General features: G+C 38.0%; 1 pseudogene; it reads left to right on the top strand.

The window, feature by feature from the left end:
• The first annotated feature begins 1,875 nt into the window (after nucleotides 1-1,875).
• On the top strand, nucleotides 1,876-3,785 carry LOC122749741 (annotated as a pseudogene).
• Nucleotides 3,786-16,065: the final 12,280 nt, after the last annotated feature.

Below are 16,065 nucleotides of genomic sequence, written 5' to 3'. Positions count from 1 at the left end.
AAGATATTTCAGTTTTTGACATGTGTTTAAGGTATCTATATGACATTCAATTCAAGATGTATAATAGGTAGCTGGAGATGAGATATTAAAGGTCAGGGGAGAGGTTAGAGTTGGATAAATCAATCTGAGAATGATCTACATAGAGATGATAATTGAATTCATGGAAGCAAATGAGATCACTAAATGAGATAGTATAGAAAGAGGAGAGAAAAGGAACCAGGTCACAGCCTTTGGGGACACCTAGAATTAGTGAGCATTCCATGGATGAAGAATCAACAAAAGAAGCTAAAAAGGAGCTAAGATAAGGTAAGAAAAGAAGCAACAACAGAGTAGTGTCATGAAAACCTAAAGAAGAGTGGCTATCCAAAGGAATATGGTGATCAACAACAATGTCAATGCTGCTTATAAGACAAGAAATATAAGGAAAGGCCTTTAGATTTGACTGGTAAGAGCACATTGGTAATTTTAGAGAATTAACTTTCAGTGTAAAGGTGAGGTTGTAAACCAGATTACAGATGGGTTCAAAAGAGATTGCAATGAGATGAAATGGAGTCACTGAGCCTTGACTACTTTCTCAAGTAGTTTAGTCTCGGAGGGAAGGAAAAATACAAGACAATAGCTCGTAGGGATGGCAAGGTCACACTTGACCTTTTTTAAAGGATTTTTAAGGTTTGTAAGGATTGTGGAGGAGATGGGGACATAGGTTCAATGGTTCTCCTTGGAGAGAGAAATAAAATTGGCAGAGTTGGTTTCATCATGCAACAAGAGATACTGGATATTTTATCATCTTACATCTAATTGCTTAAGATAAGCATAAACAAAAAGACTATCAAGAAGACAATACTAGCTACTGTATAACCAATTTTGCTAGAAGAGATAGTGAATCATAGTTCCCTTGTCCCAGTGGAGGATGTTACATATTCTGCCAAATGGGTTGGTTTTCTCAGTTTTGCTTAACTATTTTTTTTGTTAGTATAGGGTTATGTAGGTGCAGTTATATAACCAGAAAAGCTTGTGGCATTTTAAAATTCTTTTAATGATAATTTTATTTTGCATACCAATATTTGTTACAATACATGAGGAAGCATAGAAATTCTATGAAGAACAGTATGACAGTATATGTGTGTGTATGTGTGTATTTATGTGGATATGTATATATGTATGTGTGGATATATGTGTAGATATACACACACACGCACACACATGCATATACACATTCAGTGACTTCTAGGCAAAAATGGACACAAAGGGAGAATGTCAAAAAAGAATGTTTTGAAATTTTGGCTTAAGATCAAGAAAAAAGAGACTAAAAGTTTTTCAATTACATAGAAACCTCATGTCCATATATCACAGGTACTTTCTTCACAAAGAGTCAGGAGGTCCTGGTCATGGTGAGTACTGAAAAAGTATACCCAAATTAAAGTGATTCTTAACAGACAGGAAATAGTTGGTGATCAATATGTTGGTAATTTCCAAACAAGCTAATTATGTACAGTCAGATGACAAATTTGTTAGATAAAGGATAAAAATTAACACCAAATTAGAACATATTTTTAAATGAGAAAATGTGTCTTGCAATTAAAATATCTCCAGAATGGTTTAGTACTGACTAATAAATGAATATAAGGATGAATGGCTAAAAACAAAAATATATTTAATAAGTGCCTTCTAACCAGCACTGTACTAAGTGTTGGTTATACAAAGCGAAAAAGTAAAACTGTATCTCCTCTTAAGGATCTCACACACTAATTGAGGGAAGCAAAACTATAAGAAAATTCATTAACAGGCGAGATAGAAAAGTCCAAAGCTGGGTCTACTAAGTGTGGCAGCAGCCCTTCTTCCTCCACAGCTATGACCCCCAACTCCCCAACAACCATGTTGAAGGAGCCCGCAGTTGGCATTGATCTCAGTACCACTTATTCATTTGTGGGAGTCTTCCAACATGGGAAAGGGAAGGTCATTGCTAATGGCCAAGGAAACACGACCACCCCAAGTTACATGGCCTTCACCAACGCAGAATGTTTAATTGATGGTGCTACAAAGAATCAAGTTGCAATGAACCCCACCAACACAGTTTTTGATGCCAAATGTCTAGTTGGTCAAATATTTGTTGATGCAGTTGTACAGTCAGACATGAAGCATTGACCTTTCACTGGGGTGAATGATGCAGGCAGGCCTATGGTGCAAGTGGAGTACAAAGAGGAGACCAAAAGTTTCTATCCAGAAGTATCTTCATCTTGACTAAGATGAAAGAAATTGCTGAATCTTACCTTGGGAAGACTGTCACAAGTGCTGTGGTCACAGTACCAGCCTATTTCAATGATTCCCAATGTCGGGCTACCAAAGATGCTAGAATCATTGGTGGTCTCATTGTGCTCAGAATCATCAATGAGCCAACTGCTGCTGCTATTGCTTATGACTTGGGCAAAAAGGTTGGTGCAGAGAGAAATGCGTTGATCTTTGACCTTGGAGGTGGTACGTTCAATGTTCCTATTCTTACCATTGAAGATGACATCTATAAGGTCAAGTCCACAGTTGGGGACACCCACTTGGGTGGGGAGGACTTTGATAACTGCATGATCAACCATTTCATTGCCCAGTTCAAGCAAAAGCACAAGAAGGACAGCAGAAAGAACAAGAGGACAGTGAACATGCACAGTAAACCCTCTCTTCCAGAACCCAGGCCAGTATTGAGATTGACTCTCTCTAAAAAGGTATCAACTTCTATACCTCAATCATCTGAGCCTTTTCAAAGAGCTGAATGCTGATGCCTTCTGAGGCACACTGGACACTGTGGGGAAAGCCTTAAGATATGCCATGCTAGATATATCACAGATTTATGACATTGTCTTCGTGGGTGGTTCCACTCAAATCCCCAAAGTCCAGAAGCTTCTGCAAGACTTCTTCAATGGCAAGGAGCTGAACAAGAATATCAATCCTGATGAGGCTATTGCCTATGGTGCATATGTCCGGGCTGCCATTTTGTCTGGATATAAATCTGAAAATGTGTAGGACTTGCTGCTGTTGGATGGCACTCCTCTTTCCCTTGGGATAGAGACTGCAGGTGGAGTTATGACAGTTCTGATCAAACATAATACCACCATCCCCACCAAGCAGACACAGACTTTTACCACCTATTCCAACAACCAGTCTGGTGTGCTTATTCAGGTTTATGAAGGTCAGAGAGCAATGACAAAGGATAACAACCTGCTTGTCAAGTTTGAGCTCATGGGAATATCCGCAGCACCCAGGGGTGTTCCTCAGATTGAAGTAACATTTGACATTGATGCAAATGGAATTCTCAATGTTTCTTCTGTGGATAAGAGCATGGACAAGGAAAACAAGATCACCATTACCAATGACAAAGGTCATCTGAGCAAAGAAGACATTGAGTGTGTGGTCCAGGAGGCTTAGAAATGCAAGGCTGAGGATGAGAAGCAGAGAGAAAAGTTTCTTCCAAGAATTCTCTTGAATCTTATACTTTCAACATGAAGGCTACTATAGAGGATGAGAAACCACAAGGCAAAATTGGTGATGAAGATAAACAGAAGATCTTTGACAAATGTAATGAAATAATCAACTGGCTGGATAAGAACCAGACTGCTGAGAAGGAAGAATTTGAGCTTCAATAGAAAGAATCAGAGAAGGTCTCTAACCCCATCATGACTAAGCTGTACCAGAGTGCAGGGGACATGCCAGGAGGCATGCCTGGTGCATTCCCAGGGGGTGAAGCAGTCCCATCTGGAGGTACTTCTTCTGGACCTACCATAGAAGAGGTCAACTAAGCTCACCAGAAGAAAGAGCATTCAACACAGCTTTCCAAAAATTGAAGGACTCAAAATTTGTAGCCAAGGCAATAGCAGTTTAAAAGTTACCATTTAGGTACAGAAGAGTTCCAGGGAACTCATGATAGAAGAGGATCTCCAAATCCAAGAAAAAAAAAGAAAGAAAGAACTGTGGAGTATAGATGCTGATTGAACCATATTATTTCTTTTGTTTTGGGTGCTGTTGTTTTTTTTTTCTATTTTGAGGTTTTGCGTCACTGCTCTGATTTTTTCTCTTGTAACAGGATTAATGCAGAAATAGGATTAATGTTATTATGTGTATATATATATATATATGTGTGTGTGTGTATATATCTATATCTATATCTATATGTATAGAGATATATAGACATAACCTATATCAGATTATCTGCTGTCTAGGGGAGGGGGGAGGGAGGGGAGGGAGGGAGAAAAATCTGAAATTGTAAAGCTTGTATAAACAAAAGTTGAGAACTATCTTTACATGTAACAGAAAAAATAAAATACCTTATACATTTAAAAAAAAAAAGTTACCATTTAAGCCACTACAGAAATCTGGGCATTCTGACTACTTTAATGTGTGCAGAGGGAGAGAAATGAACAACATTGCACTTTATCAGTTCTGTAAACAAGTGTAAATGCAATTCTTGTCCTGGAGAATAAAATCTATTTAAAATTGGCACCATAAAAATGAAAAGCCCAAAGTCCTAAGGTTTAGAAATGTAAAGTGGTTGAAAGGGCCCAAGGGTTCTTAGCATGTATCAACATGTCAGAGAAGCATGCCCAAGTCTCTGAGGTCACAGAAGCAGATCAGATGGTAAAGCCTAGTATTCCTCCATCTCAAAAGAAAGTTTCATTTGGTGACTTCCAGTTCATCCAAGTCATACGTACAACTATATCACTCTTCCCATCTGGTCACATCATTGGGCATGGGTGTCCCAAAGGGGTCAAAGGAAGGCCCATACATGTTACCACGCATATATGCACTTCTTTGTTCTATGCCTCTTTTAATGATATGGATATTACAGATTACCACAGCCTTAAATTTATCATGTAGCCTTGGAATGGTTAGTGCCTCTTCTACTTCAGCAATATTTTCTATTTTTAGATAATATCTTTAAACCCATTTATATTTTTCAACTGTCAAATATAATTCCTCTATTCTAAATCTTAATTTTGGGGACCCATCTTGCAACTAGGAGTGTAAAGTGTGAACAGATTGCTTTAGGTTGATGTGATATAAGAGAGAATGTAGCGGGGGCAGCTAGGTGGCGCAGTGGATAAAGCACCGGCCCTGGATTCAGGAGTACCTGAATTCAAATCTGGCCTCAGACACTTTACACTTACTAGTTGTGTGACCCTGGGCAAGTCACTTAACTCCCCTGGCCCCGCAAAAAAAAAAAAAAAAGAGAGAGAGAGATAATGTAGCATGGTGAAAATTATGCTTGACTTGGAGTCAAGACCTACCAAATCCTACCTCTGACAATTATTAGTGTAAGTCAATTACTTAAATTGTCCATTTCACTTTTCTTATCAATATAAAGAGGGACCTAGACTGAATCTCTAAATTATCTCTTGGATCGAGATTTATGATCTCATAATAAAACTAAATGGCATAACCACATTTTTTGTTAATGCCAAATAGTAAACTTATTGCTTTGGTATTTTGGTAGATCTATAGTAAATCCCTTCACTGATGCAGATTGAAACACATGCTTGTCATGCATCTTCCATTGAAGATCCTCTCAATGCACCAAGACTTCCTCCCATCATTTTAGGACCTTAGGAAAATGAATGTCATGCATGATTGAATTATCAATCTGTTGTCTCTCATTCCTACTACATAATTGGTTGAACTCTTTTTTTTGTTCTGTTCTGTGACCTCCATCTTATTACAGCTGTCTACTTCAAAAATTTGTGATGTTGTGGCCAAAAAAAAAAATATCACAAATAGGCTGGTTCTTAGACAACAGACATAAAAGTTCATCATCAGGCCCACATGTAATAGCCTAAATGAAACACAGTTCTGTATTTGTCAGTAATTTATCAATATTCCTCCTCTATACATATGCATATAGGAAGTCCTTAACAAATGTTTGTTGTACTAAATTGAAATACTATGCAGAAAAAACAAACAGATAATGATACGGTTCATCCTTTTTATACAACCAGTAGTTTTTAAGATAAATGCTGAAAAACATAGGATTGTATTTGGCTATAAAGGGAAAAGGGCCTGGGTTACTGCAAGAATATTTCATTAACTTTCCCCAATAGGAAGCTCAATGAGTAGAAATGTCATTTGAAACTAAAAATATAAACATAAAGAACAAACTCTCCAGGGTAAGTCCCTGGCCCTTAAAAACCATTCACAAACTAATCAGTTCAAGTTCATTTCCACACCAAATAAATAAGGCAATGAATCCACTGCTGCTCTCAATCACTGAGGGCCTTAAATTGAAAAAGAATTTCCAAAGAGCAAATAGAAAGTAAGTATCCAGTTCTGATACCTTTCCTTACCACTGCTTTCTTAAATGAAGATTCTGAATCCACTAGATTGGTCAGTTTGATAGATCTTGAACATTCCTATTGTTTTCCAGTTTCCATGCCTTTGTTCAAGAGTACTGCAATGGAAAGGGCATTGAACTTGTAGTGTGGAATTTGGAATCACGAAATTTTAATATGAATTCTGGCTCTCTAATTTATTACCTTCATAATCTTGGAAAATAGCACAACCTGTTGGGGTCTCAATCTTTTCCTATTTTATAAAGTGAAGTGACTGGACAGGATTACTCCCAAAGTCACTTCTAAGTCTAGATCTATGATCTTATGTCATTTTCCTTTCCTGGAATATCTTCTATCTGCCACCTGTATTTGTTAAAATCACCCCCATCCTTCAAGAGTTTTCATATGGTCTTACTCTTCCCCCTGTTTTTTTTCCCCTCATCACATGTAGTTAGGAGTTATCTTTCTTCTCTTTGAATTCCTATAAGTGTTTATTGTCCAGAACTTAGCACAGTGCCTAGCACATAGTACTTGCTTAAGAAATGTTTCTTGATTGTTTTTGCCATTCTTAGCAGCTAGGTGACTAGTGAATAGCATGAAGAACTCAGTTAAAATCTAGATTGAGACACATAGTTGTGTGACCCTAGACAAATCACTTAAAAGTGTATTTGCCTCAATTTCCTTAACTGTAAAATTATTATAATAATAGCAACTACTTTCCAAGGTTGTTGTGAGAAACAAATAAGATAATTGTAAAGCATTTTGCATAGTGCCTGTCATATTGTTGTTGTTCACTCACATCCATTTCTACATGATCTTAAGGACTTTGTTCAAGGGGTTTTCTTGGCAAAGATATTGGAGTGGTTTGACATTTCCTTCTCCAATGTATCCCCATTTTCTGGATGAACTGAGGCAAATAGAAGTTAAGTGACTTAATAGCTAGTAAGTGTCTGAGGCCACATTTCAATTCAGGTCCCCCTGATTCTAGGGTTGGTATTTTATACACTGTGCCACCTAGCTGCCCCTTATGATGTCTTCAGGTAGATTCTCTGCAGGGGACATAGAATAAGCATTAATCCAACACCTACTGTGTAGCAAGCATTGTACTTTTAAAATAAACATCTCATTTGATCACAAAGAGGTGGCCACGACTCAGCAATAAAGATTTCATTTTATCACAGGGGTTAGGGAAGGGAGGAGAAGGAGTTACCTTATTCAGATCACTTAAACAGCAATAGATATATTGAGGGAACAGAAGTTAGGAAGACCTGAGTTCAAATCTGACCTTGGACACTTACTAGCTGTGTGACCCTGAACAATTCACTTAACCCTTTTTGCCTTAGTTTCCTTATCTGTAAAATGAGCAGGAGAATAAAATGGCAAACCACTCCAGTATTTCTGCCAAGAAAAGCCCAAATGGGGTCATGAAGAGTCAGACATGACTGAAAAACAACTCAAAAACAAAAATCAACAATGCCATCCAAGGCATCGTGTGATGAACATGTTATTCACTTAATTCAGTGTCCATCCCATACCTCTTAGTTGTTTTTGTTTGTTTATTTTTTTGTTCTATTTGAACTCAGATCATCCTGACTCCAGACTCCATGCTCTACCCACTGCACCACCTAGCTGTTCTGCCTGACACATAATAGATATTTAATAAATGTTTGTTTCCTTCCATCTTAGGACACATATCATAGACTGCGTTATATTGTTAATTCCTTTTGTATACATTTTAGTTCCCTGATGAAATACATGATTCTCAAGAGCAGGAGCTGTATCCATTTCTTTTGTATTCCCTCTAAAGGGTTTAGTATAAGGCTCTGTAATATAAGTTAACAGATATCTTGACTGACTAACCTTGAGCAGCCAGAGGGGAAAATCACTGTAGGCTCAAGAATATATCTTAGGTGACAGATTTTTCTGTTGGAGAACATATGTCTATGGATAGACCTGAGACTATATTTTTAACTGCTGTGGTATGAAGAATATGAGTAAACAAAAAGGTTTCCAGACCCTGTTTCTACTATTTCAAAAGGATCAATGATGATTTTATGAAAAATACAGAAAATTCTCCCACCCTTACCAGAGGAGATGCTTTGCTGGCACAGTCTTCAAGAGGGGTAAAGTAGCACAGTGGAAAGAGTATTAGAGTAAGAGGGCCTGGGTTTAAATCCTGATTCTATAACTTACTACCTATGTGATTTGGGGCATGTTCTGCATCCTTTTTGGTCTTCAATTTCCTTATTTTTATAAAATGAAAGAATCTGACTATGTGACCTCTAAGGACCCATTCAGATCTACCTGCTATGGGTTTAGAAAGTTAATTCACCTTTGTCATATATGACCCCAACCTTGTTGTTATTCAGTCATTCAGTTGTGTCCAACTCTTGGTGACCCTATGGACTGTAGCATACCAGGCCCTTCTATCCTCTACTATCTCTCAAATTCAGTGCTTTTTAATTGCCCCATAGTCTTTAGTTATTTGATATTTTCTCAGTTATATATATAGTCTTTAAAATTCTGAAAACTGTCATATATAAAAGAGCTGATAGACAACATGTTATATTCAGCCATCTTTACATTTATCAGTATTCTTGGAGCTGCTTCCAAACAGGTTCTCCTAGTATATTTTTAACTTAGTAACTATTTTCTCTCAGTTCCTCAGAACTGCCTCAAACTGTTTTTAAACACTAATTTACTTTTTTCTGTCCTTTTCACGAAATTAAGTGTCTATATATGAAAAGGATGGTAACTTTCAGGATATTTTTCAGGGGAAATATAATGTATTCTGTTCTGGACATGTTGAATGAATTTGAGGTTGTTCCAAGATATTCAGTATGATATATCCAACAGACATTTGGTGATATGGAGTTGGAGTTCAGGATGAGGTCGCCGAGAGAGAAAGAGAGAGAGATTGGAAAGAGAAAAGAAATGAAGCCCCAAAGCAGAGACTTGGAGTATTCTTACAACAGGGGGTGTGATATGGATAATAAGCCAGCAAAATTGACTGTGAAGAAACAATTAGACAGGCAGGAAACTCAGGAGAGAGTAGATTCAGAAGAATCCAGAGAAAAGAGCATATGTAGTTAATACAATAGAGCCTTTCCAATATGACTTGCCTTCATGTACTCCATGTTCCAGCCAAATTACCCACTCTTCCTCTTCTTTTACACATGACAATCTAACATTGCATTAACTGTCCATAAAGTGTGTGAGAAGGAAGCATATGAAATGGGTATGCAAAAGTAGCCTGTGAGTGAGATTGTGTAGATCTTTATTTATTTGTTTCTTTGTTTTGTTTATTTATTTATAATGTAACCTAGAGGCAAGATTCTTGAACAGGAAAATAACAATTTAAAATATATTATTATTGGTATGGTATGGTATAGTTCTATATAGTACAGTATGGTATGGTAAAGTATGGTACAATACAGTACAATATAGTATATAGTACAGTATATCATGTCATATTTTATCGTATCATATCGTATAATAGCAACAATATATATAGCAACAATAATTATTATAGAACTACATAGCATAGTGGATAGAGTCTAGGACTTAGAGTTAGGAAGACTTAAGTTTGAATCCTACCTTAGGCAGTTACTAGCTGGTTAACCCTGGATAATTCATTTAACTTCTCTGTCCTTCAGTGTTCTCATCTTTAAAATGGAAATTAATAACAGAACCTACCCCACATGCTTGTTGTGAGGATTGACTGAGTTAATATGCAAAGAGTTTCCTAAACTTTAAGTGTTATATAAATGTTAATTATTCTTATTACTAAAATGGTATTATACTATAATTGTGTTTAGTGTAGAAACTCCTGAGTACTATGTTAATAAATTCTGACTAAATCAGTAACAATGCTTCTGAGCCTTTGTACTAGGCATTCTCCATGCCTGGACTCCTCACCTCTATCTCTAGGAATCTTTGGTATTCCTTAAAACCCTGTTCAAGAACCAGTTTTAATATAAGGTCTTTCCTTAATCTGGTAGTGACTTACCTCTCAAGAGTATCTTGTACCTGTTTGTGTTTATTTTGTTATATGCATACATACATACATACATTTATGTGTACGTGTTGTTTCCTCTGTTAGAATGTAAGCTCCTTGAAGGTAGGAAGTTTTACTGTTGTCTTTTTATCACTGATATCTATCATGATACCTAGCACATAGTAGGTGCTTAATAAATGGCTGTTGAATGATTGATTGATTGATTGATTGATTGGACAAGCCATTAACTTTCCCAGACAATCCCCACTCATAACAAATTACAAAAAATTACAATGTGCCAATCCACATTGCTAAAGGAAGCTTCTGCACCAGGAGGTATTCACACTGGTGAAATCATATGTCAGGATCCAAACAACAACAATAAAAGGTAAACACAGTCATATATGTTCATCCCATAGTGACTACACTGACTTAGGCCAATGACTGTATCTCTACTAAAAATAAATTATGAAGAATCTGTCTTAATTTATACAAGGATAGATGGAATTCCTCCTGACAATAAGGTTGGGTAAGCATTAGTGTCTCCTTCAGGAATCTCTAAAAATAAGATAGATGTCAATGCATTCAGAATAGTTCAGATGCAGTCATCACAGTAGAAAGAGGCAAGAAAATAATGAAAAGAGTCTCAAGAGTCAGGAAAACTAAATTTTAAACCTAGTCTTGTTATTAAACTAACTATGTGCTCTTGGACAAGTCACCTAACCTTTCTTGGCCCCTGTCAAATGAAAAGTTTTGCTTAGATGATTTCCCACATCCCTCCTAGTTCTGGAATCTAGAAAATGAGAATTGTCCTCATTGTTGTTTTCTACAACAACAAAAAACCTTGTAGTACAAAGCCCATTTGGATTGAATGACAAGGAAATGGTGGCAGAAATTTTAGTTCTTTCACTTCACTAGGAATTTATTTCTAAGAGCATGCTTATGATTGGGAGCCAGGCTCAGTAAGACACAGATGTCCCCATCCTCATATTCATGACAGAAGAAGAAAAACACACCCTGAAATATTTGAACATTTTTACGACCATGGTAATGGGCTTAGTGAACAACAAAAATTAAAGCAAATTGCTCTTCAAAAGGAAATTCACCTTTCCAACAAATGCAGCCTTGGAGCAACTGAAGGGTTCAGAGAGAGGTAGAATTGAGGGTACATTGAAGAAATCTCCCAGCAACTCATAAATGAATCAGGCTATAAATGAATACTAGATTTGCTTCAACCCTAAGAGCTCCTATAAAGCATAAAGGCTTTTAACTCCCTATGAATAATCCTTTCCCATAAAACCCCCTCTTCCTCAGCTACCTCTTCATAATTTCTGAAACTATAATTTAGAAGGCATGTTGTTCTTAAAGTACAGTGAAAATGATTTTCAAAGGAATAGCCCTTACAAGTAAATTTGCTTTTCAGGGAAGCTAACAAAACCTCCTGTCTCTTCAGTAAAGCATCATGGTATAGTGGAGAGAGTGATGAATGGGAAGATAGGGAAACTTGTGTGTAAATCTTGCCTTTGGCCCTTACCACCAATGACATGCTGAACTAACCATCTAACCTAGCTGAGCCTCAATCTACCCATTTGAAAATAGGGGACAATATTACTGCTAGTATCTTCCTATAGGGTTAGAGTTAATGTTTCAAATTAAATAATGCCTTTGTAGTACATCCTTTGGGTTAATTGCCAACTTGTGCTCCCATTTATGTGTTAGACCCCAGAGATGTGATCATTCCCACATTTCAAGGATATACCCTGTGGTACCATCCTTCTGAAAATATAGTTTGATGTGTTTTCCATTAGCAATCAACCAATAGACTCAATTAATTCATAGTAAAAGTAGTATTCAACTATTATAGCAAGAACAATAACTATAGGCCTCTTCCTCTTCCATTCATGCCTCCCCCCCACCAAAAAAAAATTTAAAAAAATTTAAAACCCTGGGCAAATTATCTCATAAGTATATACCATGGTGGTGGGGAGAGAGAAATACAGACTTAAAGTACAATGGTAGTGAGACACATATGTAAAGAACACATGTGGCCAAGGCTACTCCCATCTGAAGAGTCTTCATGTTTCTCTCTTGGACATGGGTCATAGCTGGATGAAGCTGTTTGACTGTCATTGTTCCTTCTGTTTTTGTTTTGGGTTTGGGTTTTTTTGCAGGGCAATGAGGGTTAAGTGACTTGCCCAGGGTCACACAGCTAGTAAGTGCCAAGTGTCTGAGATCAGATTTGAACTCAGGTCCTCCTGAATCCAGGACCGGTGCTTTATCCACTGAGCCAACCAGCTGCCTCCCATTGTTCCTGATGGGGAAACACTTCCCCAGTGGTCAGGGCAATCCATTGGACAACCTGAATTTGTTTCCCAGTGGGCATCTGGGGAAAAAAAAAAAAAGCTCAAGCTTTAGGCTTAACAAATTCTCAGCTAGGACTATTGTTATGCTCTTTCAGAAAGACCAAATATACTAAGCCTAGGACTAGAAGAAGGCTATCCTATTCTGTTCCCAATGGGTATCAGATTTGAGGCTGGCAAAGATTTAGGCAAGAGATGGTAGGACAGGGATTTAGCTCTTCCTTGAAACAAGTCTTCTCGGTACATGGCTGGATTCCATTTGTAGGGTCATCTCATTTTATCCTCACAATAACCCTGGGAGGTAGTTACTATTATTAGTTCCATGTTGCAGATAAGGAAATTGAATCTGTGAGAAGTTTAGTGTCCTACCCAAGATCAATTAGTTAGTAAGTGTCTAAACCAGTATTTGACCACAGGGGTAAGGGCTCCCAAGTTCAACATTATCAAATGTGTCACCAAGATGCAAAGTGGAAACTAGGGAGGAACTAGCTCCTTCCATTGTAAAGAATTTTTAAAATATGTCTTTGATCCCAGGTCCAGAATTATATCTACTTTTTACCAAGCCAGCTACATGTGCTTTTTGGGGTATAAATCAGACTACTCAAAGTTTTACATGAGGTTCGAAATTATCCACTGATGTGAAAGCACCTCACCTTTATATCTCATTCTAGCTTCTGGTTTTTCTCCCTTGTATCCTGCAAATTTGACTGTCTCAAAGGTGTCACAGCATAGCATACATACACTACAGCATAGCACAGTATGATAAAGAATGATATTGCCTCACATATAGTATAACACAATTAGAAGAGCAGAGAATAGTAAGCTCTCAGAACTCACAACACGATTGCTCCAAAAAACCTCCAAATGATTCCATAAGACAATTCTTGGAACAACAAAACCCACAAAATAATGGGCTGAGATCATTTTCCATCCAAAGATGGCTTAGAAAGTCAGAAGTAGAGAACTGCTGTGCCAGGGAAGGAGTAGAGCCCAACCCGACAGTCATGCTGACACAGAACCAGTCTCAGGCAGACTGAGCCAGGGAAAGAGACTCCCAGAGCCTCCAATTCAGCTGCAGCACCAGTGTCATCTGGAACTAAGCTCACAGTCTGCTGAGAGAGCTAAGCTGTTGGCAAGGGGTGGGGGAGGGAGATTGCAGGGGTCTCTGCTGGCCTGGGGTTATCTACAGACCAGGGAACAGGCCAGGTGAATGAAGAACCTGCCCCTCCTTAAATCATACCATCTGGGACTCCCTGAAGCTTGGGACAGTGAAGCGTGAAAATAGTGCCCCAATTTAAGGAGTTAAAAGTAAAGTAAAAGGCAGGCAAGATGAACAGACAGAGAAAGATGAGGACCATAGAAAATTTCTTTAGTGACAAATGTAAAGAATTAATTGTTATTTGAAGTTTTTATGCCTTGGCGCGCACTGGCCTGGGGCTCTGCAAACCGCATGGTGCTCCAACCACTGGTTGTAGCCATTGCCAGGGCTCTGGCACCTCACGTCATCACCACTCACTGACGCCTACATAGGCCTGGCAAAATTATAATGATTGGAAGCCTAGTGAGGGCAGTCATATGACTGTCAGAGCGGTCATCCCATTGGCTGGGGCTGTGTGGGGTGTTTTCTATGTTTTGGGGAGGAGAATTGGGCATTCCAGGTGGAAGCTGGAAAGCGACAGGCATTCTGCTGCATATTTTCAGCTGATTCCTGGGCGGTGGTATTTTGTCAGGTATTATAATTTCCCTTTCCCTATTTTATTTCCTTTCCCTTGATCCTACTGATCCTGTTTGTGTTGTTTTTTTTTAAAGTTCATTCTTATTAAAATAAATCTTGTTCTGTTTTGAGGGAGGCTGCCAGTCTCCTTCCTTGCCCCAATATTGTGGCAAGCTGCTTAACTAGCATTCCCCAATTAAAAATTGGCCCCAGGGCAGCTAGGTGGAGCAGTGGATGGAGCACTGGCCCTGGAATCGGGAGTACATGAGCTCAAATCCGGCCTCAGACACTTGACACTTACTAGCTGTGTGACCCTGGGCATGTCATTTAACCCCAATTGCCCCACTAAAAAAAAAATTGGTACCCACACAAGGAAGATTGAGGTACACCCTCAGAAGAGGATAGTAACTTCAGGGCTCCTAGATCCAAAGCTTCCAAGAAAAATATGAATCGGTCTCAGGCCATAGAGGTACTCCAAAAGGACTTTCAAGATAAAGTAAGAGAGGTAGAGGGAAAGGTAAGACAGGTAAAGGAAAAAATGCAAAGAGAAATGAGAGTGATGCAGGAGGGTCATGAAAAAAGTTAAGAACTTGAAAAGCCAAATTGTCCAAATGGAAAAGAGGGTATAAAAGCTCTCTGAAGAAAATCATTGCTTAAAAATTAGGATTGAGAAAATAGAAGCTAACAATTTTATGAGAAATCAAGACATGATAAAACAAATCAAAATGAATTTTAAAAATAGAGGGCAATGTGAAATATCTCCCTGGAAAAAATAACTGACTTGGAAAATAGATCCAGGAGAGATAATTTGAAAATCATTTGAAAACCTGAAAATCATGATCAAGGAAAAAGCTTAAACATCATCTTCCAGGAAATTGTCAGGAAAAATTTCCCTTATATTCTAGAAGCAGAAGGTAAAATAGAAATTGAAAGAATCTACCAATCACCTCCTGAAAGAGATCCCAAAAGGAAAATTCCCAGGAATATCACAGCCAAATTCCAGAGATCCCAGATCAAGGAGAAAATATTTCAAGCTTCCAAAAAGAAACAATTCAAGTACTGTGGAGCCACAGTCAGGATAGATCTAGCAACTTCTACATTAAAGGATTTGAGAGCATGGAATATGATATTCCAGAGGGCAAAGGAATTGGGATGACAACGAAGAATCACCTACCCAGCAAAATTGAATATAATCTTTCAGGGGGAAAAATGGGACTTCAATGAAAAAGAAGTCTTTCAAGTATTCATGATGAAAAGACCTGAACTGAATAGAATATTTGACTTTCAAATACAAGACCCTAGAGAAGCATAAAAAGGTAAATAGGAAAAAGAAATTAATAGGGATATTAAAAGCTTAAACTGTTTACATTCCTACATAGGGAGATGATATGTCTAACTCATAAGAACTTTCTCAGTATTAGGGCAGATGATAGAAATAAATTTAGACAGAGGGCAGAGGTGAGAATTGATTATAAAGGAATGATATCTGTAAAGTATTTATTTTCTGTTTATCTTTTTCTGTGGGGTGGTTGGAGTTGGGTGACATGCCTGGGTCATACAGTGGGTGAGTATCTTGTGTCTGAGGCCAGATTTGGGCTGGGGTCCTCCTGGGTCCAGGGTGGGTGCTTTGTCCACTGTGTCACTTAGATGCCCCATGATGACATCTTTAGGGCAAAATTGAGGGGTGAG

This window comes from Dromiciops gliroides, chromosome 3 (genome assembly GCF_019393635.1).
Source record: "Dromiciops gliroides isolate mDroGli1 chromosome 3, mDroGli1.pri, whole genome shotgun sequence".
Taxonomy (NCBI): domain Eukaryota; kingdom Metazoa; phylum Chordata; class Mammalia; order Microbiotheria; family Microbiotheriidae; genus Dromiciops; species Dromiciops gliroides.
This window is presented reverse-complemented; position numbering and strand designations above follow the sequence as displayed.